Here is a 19,611-nt window from a genome sequence, read left to right as displayed (position 1 = left end):
GGACGCCGGAGAAGAGGGGACGCCTTCCCAGGGTGCGGGGACCGACCTTGAGGGGGGCGCTTCCTAACTGGGGCCCACCGGGAGTCCTGGGAACAAAGGCTGCTTCCTGAAGTCCAAAAAAGGGAGTGCGCGCGTGGCCGCCGGGGTGCCCGCCCTCCAGGCCCCGGGACACCGGGCCGCTCTGCTGGGAATGTTCTTTTGATCCCGGGTCCTGGGGCCCCCGCAGGAAGGAGAATCACCTACTTTATACACTGCAGGTTTTCTTTAATCAACTTTTATTATCGAGCAAAGTGTTACTTCAGGGTCTGAAAGGCTTTTTATTATCGCTTTAAAACAATAAATGTGTAAATCTCTCTTGAATAAACACTCTCTCCACCCAGGAAGGGCGCTTTCACGCCTTGCCTAGAGCTGGATGACAGGCCCGGGGATTCTGGGCTTCCTTCGTCCTGTGTTTGCCTCTACTAGCTGTGTTCTTAGGGTTTCTTAGATCTCCAGGGAGATTCGCGGAACTGTTTATAACCAATCCACTGTGCTCTCACAAAGTTTGCTTCTAGGAAACAAAAACCAGATTTCACATGTGCAGCAGTTTCGTGGAGGTCAGGGGAGGGAGGGGTGCTTCTGAATTGCAGTTCTGAGAGCTCAGTGTTCCTGTGACATTTGCAGCCCAGAGAGTGGGGCGAGGGCTTCTTCTTTACTCCGAGACTCCTGTCTTTAGTGCAGGCAGAAGCCAGCACAGACTGAATTCCACCTAAGCCTTTCTGGTTACTACAAGTGGTTCTAATGGTTTATTTGTGTTTTCAGATTTTTTTTTTCTTTTGAGACAGGGTCTCACTATGCAGCTCAGGCCAGCCTTGAACAAACTTTGCAGCCAAGGCCAGTCTTGATCCTGCAGAAATCCTCCTGCCTCAGACTCCTGAGTGCTGGGATAACAGGCATATGCTACCAGGCCAAGGTCAGATTTTTCTTTTTTTTTTTTTTGGTACTGGAGATGGAACTCAGGACCTTGTGCTTGTGAGACAGGCAGCAGCACCACCGACCTAAATTCCCTGCGGTCAGATATTTTTAAAACAAGTCCAATACTTGAAATCTTTTACTGGGCTGGGAATTTGAAGTTAGACTATAAATATCTACATTTTGGTCTCATTTTTAGTTTGGAAGTTTACAGTCTCATAGAGCCTGTTAAAGGTTTCCGTGTTTCCAAGTTGATTACTCTTTCTTTCATTTAGTAGGCAAATGGGCCAGGGATTTATCTCAGTGGCACTGTGCCTGCCTTGGAAGCACAAGGTCCTGAATTTGATCCCCAGTACAAAAAAAAAGTCCTTTAGTAAGCAATTCACCAAGCTCCTGACTTACAGCATTGCGTACATTCATTTTTCAACATTAGAAACTCCTTTCTTTTTTTTTTTTTCTTTTATTTCCTTTCAGAAAGGAAAGTGTCCAGCTTGGAGTGTCAACATTTTAGTCATTTAGAGATTCCAGATGTTCTGAGGCTGTCTCAAAACAGCTAATCAAACGTTTGAAAATCCAAGCTGTGGCATGGCGGTGTGTACCTCAGCACTCTGGAAGCTGAGGCAGGAGGGTTGACGTGAACTCTGCGCCAGCTGGGGCTACATAATAAATTCAAGTGTCTCAAAAAACCAAACCAAGGGCCAGGGATTTAGCTCAGTGGCACCATACGTGCCTTGCAAGTGCAAGGTCCTGAGTTTGATCCCTGGTAGCAAAAACAAAAGACCTAATACCAAGAAAACAAAAATGTATATATAGGACAGTTAGAAAACAAACCCATAAATTATGAACCACAAATAGTGTGAATTTTTTGGCATATTTTGTCTTGGTATGAAAATGAAATTCTAAAAGTTGGTCAGAGTCACACACGATCCATATTTTATGAATGTCATTTTGGATCTTGTTTTTCCATGTAATAATCATATAAATGTTCCCTATCTCACTTTTTTGGATAGTGTCATTTAAAGTAATGATTTTATATTCTGTTGTATAGGTAAATTATTTAACTATTTATGCAGCTGATTTGGGTCCCTTTGCACTGATGCTTCAGTTGTTTGTTCCCTTTGGGTTGGGGTTTTTTTTTTTTTTTTTTTTTTTTTTTTTGGTACCGGGGATCGAACTCAGGACCTCACGCTTTGAGGCAGGCGGCAACACCACTGAGCTAAAACCCCTGGCCCGAGGTTTGCCCCCTTTGGATGAGCCATTGTGGACTGATGGTAACACCTGTGTCCAAAACTGGCCTGTGCTCAGAAAGAGGCAAAAAATGTTGAACTTCAGTAACTTGAGGGAAAGTGATGATATCCCTCTGTCATCATCTTCATCCCCATGGATATAGCCCAGCTGAGATCTTTCTGCCTCAGCCTCCTAGGTGCTGGGATCACAGGCATGTGCCACCACACCCAGCCAGCCCAGCTCATTCTTAATTGTTTCTTGTGCCATTTACTTGTCCTTGTAAAATGATACTTTGCATTGTATTAACCCATCAAATTATGGGTTCTTGGGAACAGAAATTTGTGCCTTTAAATTTTTTTTGGGGGGGACTGGGGATTTAGCTCAGTGGTTCTGCCACCTGCCTTGCAAGCACAAGATCCTGAGTTTGATTTCTGGCACCCCCCCCACCAAATAAATAAATACATACATACATAAATAATTTTTTATTGGCAATTCTGGGGATGGAACCCAGGGCCTTTGCACTGAGCTACATCCCTGGCTCTTTTTGATTTTTTACTTCAAGACAGGGTCTTGGTACATTGCTAAGTTGCCCAGGCTGGGATTGATTCTCCTGACTCAGCCTTCTGAGTAGCTGGAATTACAGGCACCACCATGCCCACTTCTGTTCTGAACATTTTGAACATATAGGTCAGGATATTGGTGTCTTGATTATTTCTTTGGCATGATATACATGGCTGTCTTTACTATTTTCATAATTTGTTTTATGTTTTACTACTTTCATAATTTAGAAATCTGAGACTAACACCTGCCATGTTAGTGTGCTCAGATGCTCTCTCTTTTAGCACAACTTGATGAATAAAACATCCACATCTTGTCGATTTTATTTGTAAGGAGACTGGCAAATTAAAAGGCTGAATAAAAATGAAAGAAATGGGTCAAATCACCCACACAAAAGTTGCTGAGAGTTTTGAGAAGTGAATCTGACAGTCAGCCGACAGTCAAAACTTGCATTTTGGGCTTGGCGTGCACAGTGTCTAGCATGAGATCGGGGAGAATATTTTGAGTTCAGAGAGAAGCATATTTTGTCTCTAGCTGTTCGACCTCGGGGAACGATATTGCAGCTTTCCACACATCTTCTTAGTCATGTGATACTGGTGGTAAGAACTTCTCAGCAGTCACTCATTTGTTTATTTTTAGACAGGGTCTCGCTACGTAGCCCAGGCCAGCCTTGAACTCCCAGAGATCCTCCTGCCTCAGCCCCCTTTGTGCTTGGATGGCAGGAGTGCACCACTACTCCCGGCTGGGGTGGGGAGCTGTGGCTATTGAGAATGCAGATTCCCAGGCCTTCCGGGGGGTTTGCATCTCTGATGATTCCCTAGGTGATAACAGGAGCACTGGAGGGTCCTGAGCCATCTCCAAGCCACAAGCCCGTGTGAGTCTGCTACCTGACTGTCAGGGACACTGCTCTCCGCCCACCGTCCCCACAGCCCTGCACTGCCTGGCTCCGTCCGCCTCTCCTTGCACCCCGCAGTAGGACAAAGATGGGGTCCCCTGCATCCACTGGCTGTGTAGACCTGATCAAGTCCACCGGCTTCTGTCCGCCCCATCTTTGCTCCGTCTCCATGGGGCTGCATGAGGCATCGCATCTCGGGGAAGGAACCTGGGAGCTTGGGGCCGAGCCAGGAACTCCACTCATCTCCTTCCTTTTCTCAAGCAGATTCGTTTCCCTGTCTCATGTTCTTTTTCATGTTCTTTAGTGTTTTGTTTGCTTGTTTGTTTGTTTGTTTGTTTTGTACTGAGGATTAATTCACACTAAGTTACATCCCCAGCCTCTTTTCCTTCTTTTCTCTCCCTCTTTTCTTTCTTTTTTCATTCTCCCTCCCTCTCTCCCTCCCTCCTCCACCCCTCTCTCCAGGATCTCACTAAGTTGCCCAAGCAGGACCCAAACTTGCAATCCTCCTGCCTCAGCCTCTCAAAGCGCTGGGGTTACAGGTGTGCACCACCGCTCACAGCTGTCTCTACACTTTTATCCTGCCTGCAGCTGTTACAGATGACAACAATATCTTCACTCTATGTGTTTCACAGACCTGGAGTTGAGAGTCTGAGGCTCACACTGTGCCTGCCCTTTACATAGCCAGTGTAATACAGGGAGCAGATTAAGCAATCAAAAATGACTTGTTCAAAATTGCTGAATCTGTTCTCAAACTATGTATATATATCCCCATACCAGGAATTGAGCTCAGGACCTTGCACTTGCAATGCCACTGAGCTAAATCCCTGGCTCTTCGAACTACAATTTTAAGAAGAAAATATGTCCTTCAAAAATGTGAGCTTTCAGAAATACACACTTTCTGCTCTTCCGGTGAGCAGACAGGAGGGAAGTTGATACTAGAGGATGAAGGCAGAGGAGCCTCTGTTGGAGCTACAGAAACCAGAAAGCCCAGTTCTCTCGGCCAAAAAGGATCACGTCCTCTTCAGGTGAGAAAGGGCCGGAAGAAGGGTTCTTAGTTCTTCCCCTTCAGTGTTGAAAATCCTACATCTTTTAATTTTGCTTTATCAATCTGTCAATCGACCAGTCATTTAATTATTTTTGCATTACTGGAACCCAAACCCAGGTCTCCTGAATGCTAGACAGCCCAGCCCTATCCTACATCTTTTTAAATAGTGGTGATCTGTCGGGTGTGGTGGCCCATGCCTGTAATCTCAGCACTCAGGAGGCTGAGGCAGGAGGGTCCCTGGGAGTTCGAGGTCATCCTAGACTGCATAGCAAGATCCTGTTGCAACAAAACAAAACAAAACAAGGGGCTGGGGATTTAGCTCAGTGGCACCGTGCTTGCTTCGCAAGCACAAGGGCCTCAATCCCCGGTACCAAAAAATAACCCAAAATGAAACAACCCCAATCAACTAACTAAACAAATAAAGGTGGGATCATGTGCTGTGCCCACATATAACTCACTAGCCGTATGTTTGGAACTTGGCCAGTGGGGAGAGCACCCCCAGCACCCTCCGCTGGCTGCATGGGTGCTGACCTGCACTGGGTGTGGCTGCCTCTTGGATTGGGGCCGGGATCACCAGCAGCCTGCATCCCACGATTGGCTCTCCAGGGATAAGGACAGAAATTCCTGGCTGGGATCGAAGCCTTGATCTGTTTCAGGGCGTTCACATGTGTGCAGGCGCCGCCTCCTACCCTCTCACCCCATTAATGTGGGATGAAGGCTTCAGAGTCCTGGGAGACCCTCACAGGGAGGTCAGAAGCAGGGACACCCTGCCCCTCCTGGTCAGGGACAGATCCAGGGTCTCCGTGCCACTCCTGTGCCATGCCTTAGGGCAAGCAGCTGGAGGGAAATGGTTCTTAAAAATGATCCGTACCATTTATTTAGTATCTTTGTTAACATTTTTATTTTGAAGTAACTATAGATTTATATGCAAAGAAATAAGGCAGAGATCTCGGGCACCCTTTACACAGCGTCTCCCAGTGGTAAACTCTTACAAAGCAGTCACACAGCAGTGTAACTGCTTTACTCAGATATAGGACATGAGGCTGGATTGAAAAAAAAATGGGAGTTTAAATTTTTAAAAATTTCAGTAAAAAACACATAATCCATACTCTCCCTCAAAATCCAGCCCCTTGCTCTGCACACACTCATCCCACCGTCCTTACCGCTTCCTGCAGCAGCTCTGGGGTCCTCTTTCCTGAGGGTCTGTACCAGGTGTGATCACAAATTCAGTGACTGCTGCTGCCGAGCACCACCCCACAGAACAGTGGGCTCATAAAACACGACGCTGTGTCCTCGGCCACCTCAGTCACCAGATCTGGCACCCTGAGACTCCTGGCTCCTCCCCAAAGTCAAACTGGCCACTAAAGGGTGACATTTTGAATCCATTCAGGACATCGAGGCAGCCAGGACAACGTAGCTAAAGACCCTCAGGAAAGAGGACTCCAGAGCTGCTGCAGGCAGTGGTGAGGACGACGGGAGGAGGGTGTGCACAGTGGGGAGGATTCATGGCAGTGTCAGTGTGTTCAGTCCTCCCCGCCCCCGCACTGGGGACCGAACCCAGGACATTGCCCTCACGAGGCAGGCGTGGTGCTACTGAGCTAAATCCCTGGCCAATGTGTTAAATTTTTAAAGGTTAAACAGTCACCACATTTTTGATCAACACTTGTAGTTCTATTTCAACAAAGGTGCTGGAGGCTGCTCTTCTGCACCTATAGCTATTTCAGGTCTACATCGGTGAGCTCTGGCCAGTGCTGATCTCTTCTCAATTTTTATACTTTTCTTAATTAAAAATGATATTTAAATAGTGGCGGCCTTTTGAAATTGCCCTCTTTTCCCTACTCAGAGCAGTTCCCTGGAAATCCGTGTAAGATGCTTTAATATCAGTAGCTCGTGCTTTTTTATGGTTGAGTACTATTCCATGGTGTGGATGTACTGCAGTCTGTTCAATTATTAACCTGCTGAAGGATAATCTATTTCCAGATTTTTTTTTTAAAAAAGCTTTTTATTGGTACACTTGTGATATGTAATAATTAGAATCATCTTGGGGAATGGGTACCTAAACATAGCACATCTCCACCCTTCCGGTTTTGGGCGTTGCCAATGAGTAAAGTTAGAACAGTGTGAGGGTGAGGTTTCTCTGTGTCTTTGCCAGCACCTGGTGTTTTTATCCCCGCTCTTCTGACAGGGATATAGCGAGGCTCACACAGCAGGCTTGGTGTTTTCCCTTCCACTCATGATGTTGCACATCTTTTCATGTTTTGTTTTGTTTTTTTTTTGCCATGTCTTTATCCTACTTGTCTCTACATGAGTTTTGCCCCTTTAGTTTTTCAGTCAGGTAGTTTTGTTTTACTATTGAGATTTGAGAGTTTAAAAACTAGGCCAGGCAGCTGGGCATGGTGGAGCACGCCTGTAATCCCAGCACTTGGGAGGCTGAGGCAGGAGGATGAGTTCAAGACCAGCCTGGGCTACATAGTGAGACCCTGTCTCAAAAAACCAAAAACTGAACAAAACAAAACAAACAAAAAAAATAGTTCAGGCCTCTTTACTCAAATATTTTGGATATGTGGTTTGCAGATATTTTCCTCCATTCTGCAGTCTTTCTTTTCCTCCTCTAAACAGGGACTCTTGCAGAATAAAATGTTTTTATTTAAAGAAATCTAAAGTATCCACTTGTATTGTTGTCGTTGTTGCAGTGTTGGGGATTGAACCCAAGCATCAGTGTCACACATGCTAGGCAAGCATTCTACCACTATGCTACATCTCTAGCCCTTCTAACATTTTTATTTTTGTTTTTTTGGTACTGAGGATTGAACTCAGGACCTTGTGCTTGAGAGGCAGATGCTGTGCCACTGAGCTAAATCCCTGGCCCTAAAATTTTAAATTTTGAGACAGGGTCTTGCTAATTTGCTAAGTTTCTAGATGGGGCTTGAACTTGGGATCTTCCTGCCTCAGCCTCCTGAGTAGCTGTGATTACAGGGATTCACCACTATGTCTAGCTCCAGTATCTCAACTTTTATGGGTCATATTTTTGATGTCAAATTTGAAAACTCTTTGACTAGCCCTAGATCATGAAAACATTTTATTTTTAAAAAGTTTATGGCTTTATGTTTTACAAGTAAATTTGTGGTCCATTGTGTGTTAATTTTCATATGAGGTATTAAGGGTCAGGCTAAGGTTCATTCTTTGTGTACAGACACCCAGTTTTTCCAACACTATTTGTCAAAAGGCTTTCTTTCGCTGAGTTCCTTTTGCACTGATTGACTTAAAGAAAAGGAGGGGGACCAGGGATTTAGCTCAGTAGTTCCACCGCCTGCCTCTTGAGCACAAGGTCCTGAGTTCGATCCTGGTACAAAAGGAGAGAAACAAAAAAGAACTGATGTAGCCAGGCGTGGTGGTGCACACCTATAATACCAGCTCTTTGGGAGGCTGAGGCAGGAGGATCACAAGTTGGAGCCCAGCCTAGGCAATTTAGTTACCAAACAAGACACTGTCTCCAAATAAAACTCAAAAAGGGCTGGGAATGCAGCTCAGTGCAACCACCCCGAGTTCAACCCCCAGTACTGGAAAAAGAAAAGAAAAAATGCTTTGATGTAAAGTCAAATAATCATGAAATTATCTACAGTCTCTGTGTCCGTAAAACCAATTCTAGGCTCTACGAGCTGCTCCAGGGCCCCTCGGCTTGGGGCCACGGTGCTGGCGGATCAGGACCAGGTGGCGGGTTAGGCAGGGCCTGCAGTCTGAGCGCTCCGCTGGCCCGGCCCTGTGGGCGGGGGTGACGTTGAGTGTCCCGGCCAGTCTGGGTCTGACCCGCAGGGTGAGGTCGACCTTGTGGCCGGCCTGGCACGGCGCGGCGCGATGGCTCAGGGTGCCGCCTCCCCAGCACCGCGACTGCTGCCGGGCTTGGAAACCGTGCATTTCCGCTGTTTCAAATTACTTTTGAGTTTGAAAATGTTTTATCACACAGACGTACTCCTTGGAGGAAAAATAGGAAAAGAAAAGCAAAATAAAGTTAAGCAGAAATGTATCTGTAACCCCACAACCCAAGAGGCCACAACTGCCTGTGGCAGGGAGATGCCTCTTTTGTTCTTTTTCTTCCAAAATTCCATCCTTGCGGTTGGGTCACCGAAACACAAAGCCGGGCCGAGGAGAAAAAAATTTTTTTTCTCTCATGGGCTGAATGTGTAGCGCGAATGTGGTCTTTGTGTGCGGATGCGGGGGTCAGGCCGGGAATCAAAAGGTCGCAGCCAGCCCTGGCCACATGACCTTTTGTTCCCGGCTCCCGTGCAGGCTGACGGCCAGCGGCATCAAAGACCAAAGACCTCTGCTGGCCGCCTGTCCCTGTCCCCTGTCCCCTGTCCCTGCCCCGCGGTGGGGGGGGGTCCCCAGGCCTGTCCCAGCTCCCTTCTGGGCGGGATCCGCTACACCGCATCTCTGTTCCATCTTCTTCGGCCTCCTTATCTTTAGGGTAACAGGCCTTTTCTTCAGATCTCAAACATTACGTCATTCCAGAAAAGTCATAAAATGGAGAAATACAAAAGAAAACGGCAATTCCACCACTTGCCAGACGCACGCGTGGTTAGTGTTTCGGAAGGTTCTTCCTACATTTTTAATGTGCCATATAGACATTTTACTTATTTATTTAGGTACCGGGGATCGAACTCGGGTCCTTGTGCTTGTGAGGCACGCAGCGGCACCCCTGAGCTAAATCCCTGCCTATACATTTTGTTTTGAAAAGGGTTATTATGTACTATATGTCATTTTCCTGTAGTTCTGCTAGGAACCTTTAGCCATCACATTACTGTAAGTGTTTGTTACACAATTTTTGGTAACTGATTTCACATGATTTCTTTACCTCATGGAATTGTTGCCCCCTCCCACCCCCCAGCATTGGGGACTGAGCTGCATCCCCAGAGCTTTTCTTTTTTTTTTTTTTTGAGATGGGGTCTCAGAAAGTCATTAAATTGCCCAGGCTGGCCTGGAATTTGGGATCTTCCCTCCTCAGCCTCCTAGAATGCTGGAATTACCAGCATATGCCACCATGCCTGGCTAGAATTACTGCTTTTAAAAAAATTGAAATGGTATTGTTACCTTTTCTGGTTGGTCAGGTATTTTTATTGTAGCAAGTAGGATACTGCCAATAACATTACACGCTTCCTTTCTAGGAACTATTGAAAAGTATCATTCACCTAACAGATTGTTACAGCTGTGGGTAAGGCAGGACAGGGTATTACTCATTTACTTTCTATTCTGGTGGTGCTGGGTCTTGAACCCCAGGCTTTGGGGAGGTGGTGAGCTCACTGTCACTGAGCTACACCTCAGGCCCGATCAGCCAGGGTTGTGGGCGGGACTTCCTCCCACGGCACCCTTGGGGTGTAATGTCAGTTGAAGAGGATCCCACAAGAACTTGAAGAGAGAAAGTGGAGAGTTGTATCAAACTTCGATATTTTGGTTTCATTTTGGTGTTTTGAGACAGGTTCTCGCTATGCAGTTCAGGTTGGCCTTGAACTCACTGTGTAGCCCAGGCTGGCCTCAAATTCACTGCAATCCTCCTGCCTCAGCCTCCTGAGTGCTAGGATGACAGATGTGTGCCACCATACTTGGCCATTTTGGGCAATTTAGCAAGACTCTGTCTCAAAACAAACAAATATGTCCTGCAAAAGACCAACTCCTGCTGGTGCCATGGGGCCTCCCCACTCCTGGAACCAAGCCTCCTTGCTAACCAGGAAAGAAAGCAGGAAAAGGAGGCTGTGGAGGTGGCTGGTGAAACATTTATCCAGAGGATTAAGGGGCGATATCCCAGTTGTGTAAGGGCCACAGACAGACGCCCTTCTTCCCTTCTCTTCTCAAGACCCATATTGCCCGGGCCCCTGACAGTAAGAGACAAACATTCCTGATAAGGTAAAGACCCTTCACCCCCAAAAGGACACTTGGGTACGTGGCAGGCCTCCTCCTTACTACCATTTTTACATGATTGCCGCATAAATGTGTATCTATTGCTCCGAGTGCTTAAATTTTTCCTACCATGGAGCTGGGCGTGGTGGTGCGCACCTGTCATCCCAACCCTCAGGAGGCTGAGGCAGGAGGCTTCCAGAAAGTTTGAGGCCGGTCTGGGTGTGTACCGCCTTGCCAGGCTACAAATGGAGTCTATGACGATAGTAGGTGGGTGAGAGCCGTGCAGGCAGGCCAGAAGTCCTTGGTGAGGGAGCTGGAGGCCTTCCTGACCCTGCAGACTCGGTGAACCTCAAACCAGACTCGTTGAGGCTTGCAGAGCCCCCGCGAAGCCAGCGCCTGCCCTCCTTCTGCCTTCCAGGCTCACACGCAGGTCTGGGGGCTGCAGCTTGCAGAGGAGGAGGCAGCCCCAGTGCCCCGGAGGGTGGTGAGATTCCTGAGTTGGTCGTGGGGTTCTGGGGACATGGAGGCAGTGCAGGGAAGAGGCTGAGCTGGAGGTGTGGGCACCCATCAGTCCCCTCCTGCCAAATGCCGGCTCCACCCGGGACGGCAATTTTGCCAGGCACAAGGTGGTGTACAGTCAATCTGAAGACAGCCGACCGGGGCCTGCTGACAGGAAATTCAGTGAGTTCCTGGTGCAGGTCACGCAGCCTGGTGAGGGCGGGCAGTGTCAGGCAGCCAGTGCGGCCTCCCTTCCTCACCTCTTGGTGGAGAGGAGGTACTGGGATTTCCTGTGCTCCAGGACCAAGGTTTTGGCCATGTTGTACCCAGAGGGTGTATCTGGGACCTGCGAGGCTGAGGCAGGAGGATCCAATGTTCAAGCCCAGCCTGGGGCAACTTAGTGACTTAGGGTCTCAAGATAAAAAGGGCTGGGGATGCAGCTCAGTGTGAAGGGCCTGGGTTCAACCTCAGTACTGCAAAAATCAAGAAAGGGGGAAAGGGCCAGGGATTTAGCTCAGTGGTTCCTCAGCCTGCCTCGCAGGAGAAAGCAATAATGACCATGTGGGCTGCATCTGATTAGCTCAAAGGCCTTGCCCAGTACGTGTGTGCTGCAAAATGGGTTATTTTAACTGAGACAGGAGCTTCGTGACAGGCCACTGTCACTTCTCCAAATGGCCTCCTATTGCTCAGCACCTTCTTCTTTGGAGACCTGGGTGGCCTTGGATTCCAGAGATCTTCCTGTCTCAGCCTCCTGAGTGCTGGGATGCCAGGTGTGCATCACCATGCCCAGCAAACTGCTGTGTTCTTTTTTAAAATTACTATTATAAAATGAATCTTTATTGGTTCCTTTTAGATACACAATTTGGCTCATCTCTCTCTCTCTTTTTTTTTTCTTTTTTGGTAGTGGGGATTGAACTCTGGCCCTTGTGCTTTCGAGGCAGATGGCAGAACCACTGAGCTAAATACCCAGCTCACTGTGATGTGATTCTTTTAATTCTTTTGGGAAGATACCCAGCAGGGGAATAGCTGGGTCAAATGGGATTTCCAATCCTAGTTGTTTGAGGTATCTCCATATTGATTTCCGCAGTGGTTGCACCAGTCTGCACTCCCACCAACAATGGAGAAGGGCTCCTTTCTCCCCACAACCCCACCAGCATTTGTTATTGGTTGATTTCTTGATAGCAGCCATTCTTTCTGGGGTGAAGTGGAATCTCAGTGTTGTTTTCATCTGCATCTCTAGAATGACCAGTGGTGGTGAATATTTTTTCAATATTTATTTGCTGCTTTTACTTCTTTGTCTGAGAAATGCCTGTTCATTTCAGATGCCCATTTCTGTCTTGGGTCTTTATATTTGGGGGGTCTGATTTTTTTGAGTTCTTTATATATTCTAGATAATAGACCTTTATCTGAGGAACAGCTGGTAAATTTCTTTTTCCTCACATTGCAGGTTGTCTCTTAGCTCTGTTGGTGGTTTCTCTTACAGTGCAGATGCTTTTTAAAAAGATGAGATCCCCGTTGTTGATTCTTTCTGCTAGTTCCTGTGCTGCTGAAGATTTGTTCATAAAGTCTTTTCCTATGCCAATGTCTTCAAGAGTTCTACCTAGCTTATCTTCCAACAAGTTAAAGTTTCTGTTTTAATATTTAGATCTTTACCTTCTTTGATTTTAGTTTAGGTGAAAGATATGGGTCTAGTTTTAATTTTGGCAAGTTGAAATCCAGTTTTTCCAACACCATTTATTAAAAAGGCTGTCTTTCCTCCAGTGAGGATGGTTGGCTTCTTTGTCAAAGATGAGGTAGCTGAATATGTCTGGAGTTGTTTCTGAATCTTTTAATCTAGTCCACTGATCCTCAGGTCTGTTTCTTTGCCAGTGCCATGCTGTTTTTAACACAGTAGCTTTGTAGTATAGTTTCAAGTCAGGGATTGTAATACCCCCCCTTGCCATGTCTCTGTTGCCTAGAATGGCTTTTGCTATTCTAGGTCTCTTCTTGTTCCAAAGGAATTTTTGAATTGTTTTCTCTAGTTCTGTGAAACATACTGCTGGGATTTCCATAGGGATTGCATTGAATCTGTGTAGCAGTTTTGGAAGTATGGCCATTTTCACACTATTGGTTCTTCCTACCCAGGGGCAAGGGATGTCTTTCCATTTTCTTATATCCTCTTTGATCTCTTTTTTTTTTTCAGACTGTTGTAGTTTTCAATGTAGACAGTTTTTGCTTCCTTTGTTAGATTGATTCCTAGATATTTCTCTCTTTTTTTTTTTTGATGCTATTGTGAAAGGAATTGTTTCCCTAATTTGACTCTCAGTGAGTCTGTTATTTGTGTACAAGAAGGCTATTGATTTTTGAGTGTTGACCTTGTATCCAGCTACTCTACTGAGTCTGTCAATGAAGTCTAGAAGTCCTTTGGTGGAGCTTTTTGGGTCTTCTATGTAGAGTATCATATCATTGGCAAATCACGACAGTTTCACTTCTTCCTTTCCTATCTCTTGTCTAATTGCTGTGGCTCATATTTCCAAAACTATACTGAACAGGAGTGGAGATAGTGGGCATCCTTGTCTTGTTCCTACTTTTAGGGCGAAGGTTTTCAGTTTTTGAGCATTTAGTATGATGTTGGCTGTTGGTTTTTCATAGATAGCCTTTATCAAATTGAGATAAAGACCATCTATTCCAATGTTCTGCAGGGTTTTCATCATGAATGTGTGTTGAATTTCGTCGAATGCTTTTTCTGCCTTTATAGAGACGATCCTATGGTTTTTGGCTTTGACTGCTGTGTTCTGTATAGTGACGCACGACGCCGTTACCCCTGGAAGCCGGCTCTTCGGTGTGGCTGGTGCTGTCTTCTGAGATGGGCGGGCGGGGACGGCAGCCCTGCCTGGACCTGGCCCTTGTCGAAGTCTGGTTTCACTTCTCCCCCGCAGTGCGAATTTTTATTTCCTCCAGGCAAAGCTCCCGCGCCTTTCCTTCCATGTGGGGGAGGCCTGTGCCCCATGCGCCCCCCCTCCCGCCGGTATCTGGGGTGCACAGATCGGGCATCGGCCCAGCCCCCGAGTGTCCCTTGAACCCCTGCAGCCACCCCTATCCCCAAGGCCTCCCCCGCCTGCAGCCCTGCTGGGTGCAGGGCCCGCTCTAGCCTTCCAGAGAGTCGTCTTCCAGGACAGCGTAGTCTTTGCCCAAATTTAGACGGAAAGAAAACAAAACAAAGTGTTCTTTTACGGCCAGTGTGAGCTCCAGAGATCTGGCTTCCAGCGCGCTGAAGAGGACGTTTGCTTCTAGATCTGCACGCTTCAAATCATTGGTCACCAGAGTGGGATTTCCGCTGCCACCCTGGCCGGCCCAAATGTCCATTGCAGGTGTCCCTGGGACTCAGAGGAATCTCCACCCTAAAGCCCAAACTGACTTATTTCCTTCTGCCACGATCTGCCAGGAATCATCATTTCCGCCCAGGTTGTCTGAAGATTCTAGGGTCAAATCCACTTTAAAAAAAATTAACCCAGCCAGGCATGGCGGCACACGGCTATAATCCGTGCACTCGGGAGGCCGAGGCAGCAGGGTTGCTATGAGTTCCAGGTCAGCCTGGGCTACATAGTGAGAGCCTGTCTCAAAACAACCAAAAACAATTTTAACCCCTTTTTATGAAAAAGCTTTAACACACAAAAGAAAAAGAGAATAACGAATTTCCATATATACACTTCCATGCTTAAAAAAGTGATACTTGTTTTATCTGTATTCCTCCAACATTTATAATTTTCTCTGCCTGATTAATTTAAAGCAAATCTCAGATGTATCCTTGCATCCCCAGATACTTTTGTATGTGTCTCTAAAAGTATCCTTTCTTGAAGAAACAACCATAATACTATGGTCACAAGTGCTATCCCAGCACTCAGGAGGCTGAGGCAGGAGGATCCCTGCAAGTTCAAGGCCAGCCTGGGCTACGTAGTGAGTTCAAAGCCAGCTTGGACTATGTAGGGAGATCCCATCTCAAAAAAAAAAAAAAAAAAAAAAAGTATTGTCACATGCAGATCAAAAAGTGCCACAAACCTGCAATCCCAGCCCCCTCCACACACACCTAAAACAAACCAGAACTAAAACAAAACCCGAAGCAGGCTGGAGATATAGCTCAGCGGTGACACTTGTGTAACATGCTCGAGCCCCTCGATCCAACCTGTAGTTAGAAAAAAGAAAAAGTGATTAATTTTCCTGATGGATGACAGTATCTGAGGTCAAAGCCAGTGATCCCTGGCTGACCTGGGTACCGGCTAGTGATCGTTCGTGTCCCCACAGTTGGTACTTCAGGACCTAAAGTGGTTGCATGGAGAGCTGGGGCCCTGAGGGGTGGATCAGCCCACGAATGGCCTTGCAGCCCTCAGAAGGGGCTCCTGGGAGCCTCGCTTGTCCGCTGTGCTAGGACACGGCCAGGAGGTGCTGTCTGGGAAACAGAGACCAAGCCTTGGTGGTTGAATCTGTTTGCACCTTGGTCTTGCACTCAGCAGCCTGCAGAACAGGAGCCACAATATCTCTGTTCCTTCTTTTTTGTTCGTTTGTTTTTGCTTTTTGAGATAGGGCTAAGTTTAGGATCAGACCTTGAACTCACAGTTATGCTCCTGCCTCAGCCTTCCAAACGAAGGCTGGGATTTCAGGCATTCTGGGGCCAGACAGTCACTCATCAGTGATCCTCTGGGGTCAGGAGGTGACAGCACATTTGCCTTCGAGCAGAGGCAGCGATCCTCCTGCCTCAGCCTCCCTCATGCTGGGATAGCAGGCCTGTACCCCCATGCCCGGCTGCTAGTCCAGTTTTAAAGATCTGTTCTCATCCTAAATTTTCCTATGAACGAAAATCCATGCCTTAGCAGTTTTCCTCTGGGAGAAGTCGTGGCTGGCTTTCTTCCTAGGGTGAGCAACTTTTCCCAAAAGGTCCTTATTATATTTGCAAATATTTTTCCACTTGCTTCTCAGTTTGGAACTCTCCAAAAGGTCATGGCTGCTTGTGGACCCATGTAAAATATCTGCCATTGCATTTTGTGAGAACCTTGCGGGCTGTTTTTTAAGTGAGTGTTCCTGCACATTTTCCTTCCTGTGTTCTTTCCAGGTATGATGTGGGAGCAAGGAGGCTAAAGTCTGGAATCTGTTAGCCCCTTGATTCTGCTATCATTTCTTGCTGTGTGACCAGCCTGAGTTTCTTTTGCTCTTTTTGAGACAGGGTCTCGCTATGTAGCCCAGGTTGGCCTCAAACTAGCAGCGATCCTCTTGCCTCAGCCTCCCAGGTGCTGGGATGACCAGCCCGTGCTCCCACACTGGGCTAAGTTGTTGGCATCAGGGTGGCTTTCAGCAGCTGGGTCCTTGTGCTGGGCTTGGGATCGTCCTGTTTTACATGTGTGAATGTAATTCTTGCCTTGGCTCCGCTGAACAGCGGGGAGTGCCACATTTAGGGGTAATTAAAGGGGCTGGCAATTGCACAAGATCCCTAGCATTTCCCAAACAGTGTCCCCACCCTCGCCCCGCCTGGGGCTGACTTGCTAGGTAGGGTGTTTTAGCCCAAAATGGGTCTTTGGTTCAGTAGAACCCAGCATGCAGATTTCATTAGCGCAGGTTTATTTCTTGGCAGTGACTTCGGCCGCGGGGCAGGGCTACTGAGGAAGGGGCCTCTTTCCAGAGAGGGCTGGTGCCAGGTCAGGAGGAACATGCAGAGCCTCCCCGGCAGGAACTGAGGACTCCGTGTTCACTGAAAATTAAAAAACGAACACAAGTTGGAAGTTTTAGTCTAGGACAACAGAATCCTGCTCCTTTTAAGGATATTTAGCTATTTACTTTTTGTAATATTGGGTATTGAACCTAGGCTCTTCACACTGAGCTACATCCTGAGCCCTTTTTATTATTGTTGTCGCTGTTATTATTATTATTATTATTATTATTATTATTATTATTATTATTAATCTTGAGACAGGGTCTTGCTAAGTCTCTGTTACCTAGGTTGTACCTGAACTTGTGATCCTCCTGTCTCAGCCTCTTGAGTGCTGCCATTATGGGCATTCACCACCACGCCCGGCTATAAATATACATTTTCAAACTTTTCGATTTAATTAGCACAGCTCTGCAGCGCACAGTGATCAGCTCCGGCACCCAGGACGTCTCATGTCTTTCTTCATCTCTTCTCGTCCCCCGCCCCCTCCTCCGTCTCGTGGTCCTCGTCCCATCTGCAAAAGACCTGGCTCCTTGTTTCCTGTGCTCTCTCCTTGACTTTGCTCGTGGAGTTGTTCATAGTTTGGGTTCTCACATAGGAGAAACCATTCAATGTTTAAGCTTGTGCGTCTGATTTCCTTCACTGAACGTTAGGAACTTTTCCAGGGGAAGTTTGTGCCCCGAGTGGAGAGGTGACGGAAAAGGCAGCTGTAAAACTGACCTCTCCCTGTCCTTGCTCTGAGGGGAAGGTGCTCCTGAGAGGTGGCTGCACTTGGTGCAGACTCACAAAAAGGAAGCAGGGTGTGATGGTGCACGCCTGTCATCCCAGCGCTTGGGAGGCTGAGGCGGGAGGATCGCCAGGAGTTCCAGACCAGCCTGGGCGACATAAATAATGAGACCCCATCTTTTGAAAAATGAACCGAAAGAAAAAACATAAATCCAGGCGGGGCGTCCTCCAGGGAGAGGCTGCCACCTCGAAGCTTGGTCAGCACCCGGGCTACTCCTCCCACCCCAGTCCCCAGGTCAGTGTGACCCGCGCTGCTCAGCCTTGGCCTCGGCCTCGGTGTGCTTGCTGCAGCTCCTCACACTGCTTTCCAAATGTCACTCATCTCACCACTGGCTGGGCCAACGGGGACTCAGAGCCTGTGTCGCCAGCTCTGTCTGCCCCTCCTTCTTCCTGGCAGACTCCAATCATTTCTTCTTCTGTTTGTTTGAGACAGGGTCTCACCATGTAGCCCAGGCTGGCCTCAAACTCATGGGGATCCTCCTGCCTCAGCCTCCCAAGTGCTGGGATGACAGGCGTGTGCCACCGCGCCTGGCTCCCTGTGCACTGTCAGAGGTGTCCGTGGCACCCGTGTCCCCCATGTGCAGAGTGACAGCTTGTTGAGAAGCCCTTGGCCTGGCACGACAGCAGTTGTAGCTCTGGTGGGAGGCGTGGGCTCCGCCTCTGGACCAGCGCCCAGGCCTGGACCAGCCCGGGGTTCCGAAGAGCTCTGGCGCTCAGGCCCGTGTCCCCGCTCCCATCCACTGGCCCAGTTGTCCTTTGTCCTCTTTCCGTCTCTTTCCTCCTCCCCCTCCTATGTGACACACCCATCTTCCAGTTACTTATTTTTTGTGTGCAATCCATCACTAACTGGTGGTCAAAACTAAATGAGGGCCGAGCGTGGCGGCCCATGCCAGCACTTTGGAGGCTGAGCCTTCGAGTTCGAGGCCAACCCGGCCTACATAGTGAGTTTGAGGTCAGCTTGAACTACGTCCATATGGAGAACCAGTCTCGAACAAAACCAAACAAACAAATAAGAAACAGTAACAACAAAGAGAGGAAGTGGTAATAGCTATTATCCTCACATCATCAGGGAAAGGGACTTTCCTTCCAGCCTTAGTTTCTCCAGGTAACTTTGGGGGTGGAACCTTAGGTAAGTGCTATGGTGGATTTCAGCAGGTAGCAAATGCCACCTCCGAGCCTCCTGGCTGCTTTCTACGGCTTTGGGCAAAGCCCAGGTTACGAGATCTCCAGGGGTCTCCCGGGAGGCCCTCAGGAGGATCGAGCCCTGGACCTGAGAGCACTATGAGGATAAGGTGGTCACAGAGAGGGGCTGGCGCTGGTGGACCGGCTGGCACGTCCTTCACTCCCACCCAAGTCTGCCGCCTCCACAGGCCGCTGGCACCAATCCCGGGCTCGCTGACAGCCTTCCCTGCCTCAGTTTCCCTCCCCTTAGCCTTGGGGAAGGATCAGCCCCGTTCCGCCCTGCATTCTGCTGGCTGTGGGACAAACATGCTGTAACCCAGTTCTTCCAACGAGGATGGCCCCGGGGACAACCGCACCAGAGACTGTTGAAGCCTCCTCTCTAGTCCCCGCCACTGTGTCTGAGGAACAGGGCACAGAAACCAGCGATCTGACTTTTCTCACTTTATGTCTCTTCCAAGTTCAAGACTGGAAGTTAAAGAGTGGCAGAAATCTCTTCCAAATCTGTCCAGAAGAGACAAGGATTTAGTCAAGTATGGCATTGCTCGCCTGTAATCCAGCACTCTGAGAGGCTGAGGCAGGAGGATCCCAAGTTTCAGCCTAGCCTGGGCGACTTAGTGACTTAGCAAGACCCTGTCTCAAAATAAAAAATAAAGAAGGCTGGGGGTGAGGGAGCTCTTTTCTTACTGCTTGAAAAGGGATTTAGCTCAGTGGTTCTGCTGCCTGCCTTATAAGCACAAGGACCCCAGTTCGAGTCCTGCTACCAAAACCAAAACCAAAACAAACAAAAAAACAAATCTTGATCTTACTGCTTGAAAATTAACCTGCCTCAGCATGGCGTGGTGGCACATGCCTGTAATCCCAGGACTTGGGAGGCTGAGGCAGGAGGGTTGCTGTGAATTT

The sequence above is a fragment of the Fukomys damarensis genome, unplaced genomic scaffold (genome assembly GCF_012274545.1).
Source record: "Fukomys damarensis isolate Sample0158 unplaced genomic scaffold, DMR_v1.0_HiC HiC_scaffold_25, whole genome shotgun sequence".
NCBI lineage: Eukaryota > Metazoa > Chordata > Mammalia > Rodentia > Bathyergidae > Fukomys > Fukomys damarensis.
The sequence above is the reverse complement of the archived record's forward strand: the minus strand, read 5'-3'. Positions refer to the sequence as shown.